At 37.1% G+C, this 7,976-nt stretch overlaps 1 pseudogene; it reads right to left on the minus strand.

Annotated features, from left to right (window-relative positions):
- Positions 1 to 5,981: 5,981 nt before the first annotated feature.
- On the minus strand, positions 5,982 to 7,586 carry LOC100400218 (proteasome (prosome, macropain) 26S subunit, ATPase, 1 pseudogene; annotated as a pseudogene).
- Between the last annotated feature and the right edge of the window lie 390 nt (positions 7,587 to 7,976).

Genomic DNA, 7,976 nt, shown 5'->3' on the forward strand with positions numbered 1-7,976 from the left:
GTAGGAATAAATATGTATGGAAATAGGGTATTTGTATACTATCAAAATTAAGTTGATCTCATTTCAATTAGGTTGGTATAAGTTTAAGGTGTTAATTGTAATACCAAGGCTACCACTAAGAACATAAATCTTTAAATAAGGGAATCAAATGACATACTACAAATGTTAAACTAAATGTTAAAAAGGCAGTAATGCAGAAATTGAGAGACAAAAACACACTTAGACATACAGAAAAGAAGAATCTAAATGGAAGAAGTAAATTCTTATCAATAAGTACTTAAATGTAAATAAATTAAATTGTTTAATCAAATGGCAGAAATTGGAAGATGGATAAATAACACATCATCAATTTATGAGACTCACTTAAGATACAAAACACAAAGAGATTAAAAGTAAAAAGATGGAAAAAGATAATCTCTAAAATTGTAAACAAAAGACAGGTGAGTCAGCCAAAATAAACTTAAAGTTAAAAAGCTTCCAAGAGAAAAGAAGGACATTACATTTTGATAAAAGTCTCAAGCCAGCAAGAAAATATGATTATAAACATCTGTACATTTAACAACAGAGCCCCAAAATATAGCAAGCTACAATTGAAGGGTTAAAGAAAGACAGTTCTACAATAATTGTTGGAGGTTTAATAGTTGGAGGTTAATAATCAGAACTAGACAGGAGATTTATAAAGAATTGGAGAACTCGAACAACACTGTAAAACAATTAGAGCTAACAAACATACTGAACACTCCACCAAAACCAGTAGAATATACATTCTTCTCTAATGTACATGGAACATTTCCTAGAATGGACCACAGGGTAGCCCACATAATAAGTCTCAAGACATATTAAAAGCTATTTGACGCCAGTTGCGGTGGCTCATGCCTATAATCCCAGCCCTTTGGGAGGCCAAGGCGGGCGGATCACAGGGGCAGGAGATCGAGACCATTCTGGCTAACGCAGTGTAACCCTGTCTCTACTAAAAATACAAAAAAAAAATTTGCCAGGTATGGTGGCATGCGCCTGTAGTCCCACTACTCTGGAAGCTGAGGCAAGAGAATCACTTGAATCTGGGAGGGGGAGGTTGCAGTGAGCCTAGATCACCCCATTGCTCTTCAGCCTGGGTGACACAGTGAGATTCCATCTCAAAAAAAAAAAAAAGATTTTTCGTGTCCTTTGTAGGGACATGGATGAACCTGGAAACCATCATTCTCAGCAAACTGACACAAGAACAGAAAATCAAACACTGAATGTTCTCACTCATAGGCGGGTGTTGAACAATGAGAACACATGGACAGAGGGAGGGGAGTGTCACACACTGAGGTCTGTTGGAGGGAACTAGGGGAGGAACAGCAGGGGGTGGGGAGTTGGGGAGGGATAACATGGGGAGAAATGCCAGATATAGGTGATGGAGAGGAAGGCAGCAAACCACATTGCCATGTGTGTACCTATGCAACAATCCTGCATGTTTTTCACATGTGCTCCAAAACCTGAAATGCAATAAAATATATATATATTAAAAAAAAGGAAAGAAAAAGATTTTTGAAATAGTACTAAATATCTTCTCTGAACACAATGCAATTAGCTAAAAATCAATAACAGAAGGAAGACTGGAAGACTTACAAATATGTGGAAATCAAATAACACACTTTTAAACAACGAGTAGGTTAGAGAAAAAGTCAAAATACATTGAGAAACATAAAAGCAAAAACACCACATGCCATTATTTATGGGATGCATTGAAAGCAGTGCCCAGAGAAAAATTCACAGCTGTAAACGTCTACATTAAAATTGAAGAAAAATGTCAAGCAAATAACCTAATGATTTCAAAAGGAAATAGAAAAAGAAGAGCAAACTAAACTCATTGCTAGCAGAAGGAAAGAAATAAAAAAATTAGTGTGTTGATAAATCAAATATAGAATATAAAAACAATAGAGAAAATTAATAAAACTTAAAGCTTTTCTTTGAAGATCAAAATAAACAAGCCTTCTGGGGGACTAAGAAAACAGAGAGAAAATATCTGTTACTCAATTTAGACATAAACTTGGGGACATTACTACCAATTTCATAGAAACAAATTGCTTAAAAGAAAATACTGTGAACAATTGCATGATAATAAGTTGGAGAGCCTAGATAAAATGGATAAACTCCTATAAACATACAAACTAGCAAATTAACTTAAGAAGAAATAGAACATCAGAACAGACCTGTAACTATTAAGGAGATTAAATCAGTAGTCAAAAACCTCCAAAAAAGAAATGCCCACAACAAGATAGTTTCATCATGCAATTCTTCCATTTAAAGAAGAGAGGGCCGGGGATCGTGGCTCACTCCTATAATCACAACACTTTGGAAAGCCAAGGCAAGTGGATTATCTGAGATCAGGAGTTCAAGACCAGACTGGCCAACATGGTGAAATCCCTTCTCTAGTAAAAATACAATGCCTGTAATCCCAGCTACTTGGGAGGCTGAGATGGGAGAATCAGTTGAATCTGGAAGGCAGAGGCTCCAGTGAGCTGAGATCATGTTACTGCACTCCAGCCTGGGCGACAGATCAAGGCTCCCTATGAAAAAAAAAAAAAAAAAAGAAGATGTTCCTCTCAAACATTTCCAAAAAATGGAAAATAACACTTCTGAACTTATTCTATGAGGCAAGCATTACCTTCACATCAAGGCCAAAGATACCACCAAAAACCAAAAAATGGCTAGGCATGGTAACTCATGCCTATAATCCCAGCACTTTGCAAGGCCAACATAGAATTTCTTGAGCCTAAGGAGTTCAAGACCAGCCTGGGAAACTCAGCAAGACCCTCCCTCTACAAAAAAGTTAAAAACCTAGCTGGGAATGGTGGCACGCACCAATAGTTCCAGCTATTTGGGAGGCTGAGGTGGAAGGATCACTTGAGCCCAGGAGTTTGAGGCGTCAGTGAGCTATAATCACAGCAATGCACTCCAGCCTGGGTAAAAGAGTGAGAACTAGTCTCTAGAAAACTACAGGTCAGTATTTCTTATGAATATAGACATTATCAATAAAGTACTAGCAAACTGAATTCAGCAGCATATTAAAAGGATTATACATCATGGCCAAGGAGTGTTTATTCTCAGAATGCAAGAATTTTTCAACACAAAATCAGTCAATGCAACATAGCATGTTAAAGAAAAAATAATAATAAGCTTACTAGGTGCAAAAAATTGGACAAAATGTAACACCCTCTCATGATAAAAACAGTAAACTAGGGATTGAAAGGAATTTCATCAACATCATGTGTAAATCTCACAGTTAATGCAGTTAATGGTGAGCAAATTCAATGATGAGTAAATGAAAATGGGCTTGGGGCATCCATGTCAGAAAGACAGATGTGAAAAAGTTTCTCTTAACTGATGATAGATCTTCTATATAAAAACCAGATTAGATAAAATAAAAAACTCAGCAAAGTTACAGGGTACAAAATCAATACTCAAAAATCTATTGCATTTCTAGACTCTAGCAATTAATTATTTTAAAAGGAAATTAAGGAAACCATTTCACTTATAATAAATATCAAGAAGAATAAAATACCAGGGCTAAATTTAAACAAGGAGGCAGTTGAAAACATTAAAAACACCTGTGTGTTAAAAAAACTGCTGATTGGCCAGGCATGGTGGCTCACACCTATAATTCCCACACTTTGGAAAGTCAAGGACAGGAGTTCAAGACCAGCCTGGCCAACATGGTGAAATACCCCCTACTAAAAATAAAAAAAATTAGTCAAGCATAGTGGTGTGTGCCTGTAGTCCCAGCTAGTTGGAGGCAGGAGAATCAGTTGAATCTGGGAGGCAGAGGTTGCAGTGAGCCAAGATTGTGCCACTGCAATCCAGCCTCACCAACAGAGCAAGACTCTGTCTCAAAAACCAAAATGAAACAAAACTATTGCTGATAGATATTAAAGAAGAATTAAATGAATCCTGTATTCATGGGTTAGAAGACCAATCCATGAACAATAAGAGATCCTTGATAAGATACATCACAATCAAATTACCAAAAGGCCAAAATAAAGAGACAATCTTGAAAGCAGCAAGACAGAAGTTACTCTTCATGTACAAGGGATCCTTAAGAAGGAAAACAGTCAATATCTCATCAAAAACCATGGAGGCCAAACACAAATGGGGTGATAATTTTGAAGTCAAAGAAAACAAAATGTCAACTAAGAATTCCATATCCAGCAAACCTTTGCTTCAAATATGGAAAACTTCAGACTTTTTCAGATAAACAAAATCTGAGGTAATTAATTAATTAATTAATCCTTATACCTTTGCTACAAGAAATTCTGCAGGAAACCCTTTAGGCTGAAAGGAAAGGACACTAGACAGTAACTCAAAGGCATCTGAGAAAATGAAAAACTTTCATGAAGAAACTACATAGGCAAATGTAAAAATCAGTATTATTGTGTTTTTGATTTGTGACTGCATTTTAAAACTTCCTCTGTGATTTAATAATAGTGAATGAAATAATAATTACAAATCTTGGCACACAATATATAAGGATGTAATTTGTGACAATAACAACATAAATGGGAATGGAAGATTATAGGAGTAAACTTTTTATATGCTATTTAAGCTACATTGGTATAAATTCAAATCATATTGTTGTAATTTACTGACATAAATTAAAATACTAGAGAAACCACTAAGAAAATATTTAAAAATTATATGCAAAATTAAATAAGAATGGTATACTACAAAAAAGAAATTAAACACATAAAAAGCAATAATGGAGGAAATTACTAATAAAAAGTTATAAACCATAGAAAACAAATCATAAAATGGCAGAAGTAAGCTCTTTCTTATCTGTAATTACTATGAAAGTAAATAAATTAAGCATTACAATGAAAAGGCAAATATTAGTAGACTGGATTTTAAAAACCATAGTTTAATTACATGCTATCTACAAGAAATTCACATAAGATACAAAGAAACAAATACGTTGAAAGTGAATGGGTAGAAAAAAAAATTTCATGCAAACAGTAACTAAAAGACAGCTGGTATGGTTATGCTAATATATAATATAGGGTGTAAGTAAAAAACTGTTAGACGTGACAGAGCAGAACATTAATATTGGTAAAGGGTCCTTTCGTCAAGAAGATATAACAATTATAAACATATATGTAACACAGAAAAGAGTCCAAAAATAAATAAAGCGATCACTGGCAGAAATGAGGGAGAAGTAGAGAGTTCCATAGTAATAATTGGAGACTTTAATATCTCACTTTCAATAGTAAATATAACATATAGACAGAAGATATGTAAGAAAATAGAGAACATGGAACAACACTGTAACTATCTTCAGCCTCATATATAGAACACTCCACCCAAGAGCAAACTACACATTCCTCTCAAATGCACAGGAAACATTTCCCAGGGTAGACTACATATAAGGCCACATACTCAGTCACAATAAATTTTTTAAAATTGGAATTATACACAATTTATCTCCCAAAACAATGGAATGAGCCAGATTACTGCTAGAAATAAAACTGGAAAATTCACAAGTACAGGCATACCTCAGCGATACTGGGGACTCTGTTCCAGACTACCACAATAAAGTGAGTCACACAAGTTTTTTTGGTCTCCCAGTGCATATAAAATTCAGGTTTGTATTATGCTGTAGACTATTACGTGTATTATGTCTTTAAAAAGTACATATTTTAATTTAAAAGTAGTTTATTGCTAAAAATGCTAATGATCATCTGAGCCTTCAGCAAATCAAAATCTCCTTGCAAGTGGAGGGTCTTGCCTTGATGTTGGGGGCTGCTGACTGATCAAGTTGGTTGCTGAGGCTGGGGTGGCTGTGGCAATTTCTTAAAATAAAAAAGCAATGAAGTTCACTGCATCAATTGACTCTTCCCTTTGTGAAAGATTTCTCTGTACCATGCGATGCTGTTTAACAGCATTTTACCCACAGTAAGACTTCTTTCAAACTTGAAACCTATCCTCTCAAACCCTGCCAGTGCTTTATTTTATTTTATTTTATTTTTTGTGAAAGAGCACGCTTTATTGAGAAGCAGACTGCTGCACAATGTCTGACAGACGAAGGCCACCCAGTGGGCACTTACACATCGTACTCCAAAAGACACAGGATGTTTTGCTAATAAAAACCAATGGGAACACGGATTCCTCTGGGCAACTCCCCCAACCTCATCCCTTTTAGGGATGGAAAAATCTCCCATTTTCCTGATGGCAGCTGTGGTTCACTAGAGATAGAGCCCCTCAGGGGTACCTTCCTGTTTCTTATAAAGAACATTTTCTTTAGATTTTTTGAAGTCTTCATTTGTTACTTTCATTCTACATTCTCTTAAGGCCATCAGACCAGCTTCCGTACAGATTGCCTTGATGTCAGCACCAGAGAGGTCATCTTTAGCCATGATCAAGTCGTCCAGGGTTACATCATCGGCCAGCGTCATCCTGCTTGTGTGAATCTGAAAGATGCGCTTCTTAGTCTTTTCATCAGGCAGGGGGAACTCGATCTTCCTGTCAATGCGGCCTGGTCTGATAAGTGCTGGATCTAAAGTTTCTATTCGGTTTGTGGCCATGATAACTTTCACATCTCCCCTAGAATCAAATCCATCCAACTGGTTCAACAGTTCCAACATTGTTCGCTGAATTTCTCTCTCACCACCAGAATTTGAGTCATATCTTTTTGTCCCAATGGCGTCAATTTCATCAATAAACACGATGGATGGTGCATGTTCTTCAGCAACTCGAAACAGTTCCCGTACGAGTTTGGGCCCATCACCTAGGTACTTCTGAATAAGTTCAGAGCCAACCACTCTCAAGAAAGTGGCTGAGGTTTGGTTTGCTACTGCCTTGGCTAACAAGGTTTTACCTGTGCCAGGTGGACCATAGAGAATGACCCCCTTAGGAGGCTTTATACCCATCTCTTCATAATATTCAGGGTGGGTGAGAGGAAGCTCCACAGATTCCTTAATTTCCTGAATTTGGTTGTCCAAGCCCCCAATATCGGCATAGGTCTCCTGGGGGGCCTTTTCCACCTTCATCACTGTGACCAGGGGATCTGTGTCATCCATCAGCACCCGTATAACGGCATGCACCTTGTGGTTGAGCAGGACTGAGCAGCCAGATTCCAGCAGATCCTTGTCTACAAATGACAGAATGCTGACGTAGTGTTCTGAGCCCACAGATGTAGACACGATGGCATGATTGTCATCGATGATCTCTTCCAAGGTTCCTACTGACATCGGGGTGCCCCTCAGATCATCCACTTTTGATCTTTCCTCCTCTTGCTTTTCTTCTAATGGTTTCATTTGTTCCTTATTTCTAATGAATTCTTCCTCCATGAGAAGGTAGTCTTTAATTCTCTCTAATTTCAGTAATTTTAACCGGCATTGAGTGTGAGGTGTCACCAGTGGCAATTTGCTGGTAGCATCTGGTCCCTTTGTTTTCTTCTTCTTTTTCCCCACTCTAGTTGGTACAGGAGGTTCATATTTCTTTTTCTTGTCCTTGTCATCCTTCTTGCCACCTCCAGGGCCATGACCACCACTCTGACTTTGACCCATCTTGCCTTGGCCGCTGTAGCTGCCGCTGCCAGAAGCTCTTCCACCTTTCGCCAGTGCTTTATTAACTAAGTTTACGAAATGTTCTAAATCCTTTGTTGCTATTTCAATAATGTTCACAGAATCTTCACCAAAAGTAGATTCCATTTTAAGAAACCACTTCTTTTCCTCATCCATGAGAAGCAGATTCTCATCTGTTCAAGTTTTCTCACAATATTTCAGCAATTCAGTGACATCTTCAGGCTCTACTTAGAATTATAGTTACCTTATTACTTACACCACATTGGCAATTACTTCCTCCACTGAAGACTTGAACCCCTCAAAGTCATTCATGAGGGTTGTAATAAACTTCTTTCAACTCCTGTTAGTGTTAATATTTTGACCTCTTTCCGGGAATGTTCTTAATGGTATCTAGAATGGTAAATCATTCCAGAA

This window comes from Callithrix jacchus, chromosome 13, assembly GCF_049354715.1.
Source record: "Callithrix jacchus isolate 240 chromosome 13, calJac240_pri, whole genome shotgun sequence".
NCBI lineage: Eukaryota > Metazoa > Chordata > Mammalia > Primates > Cebidae > Callithrix > Callithrix jacchus.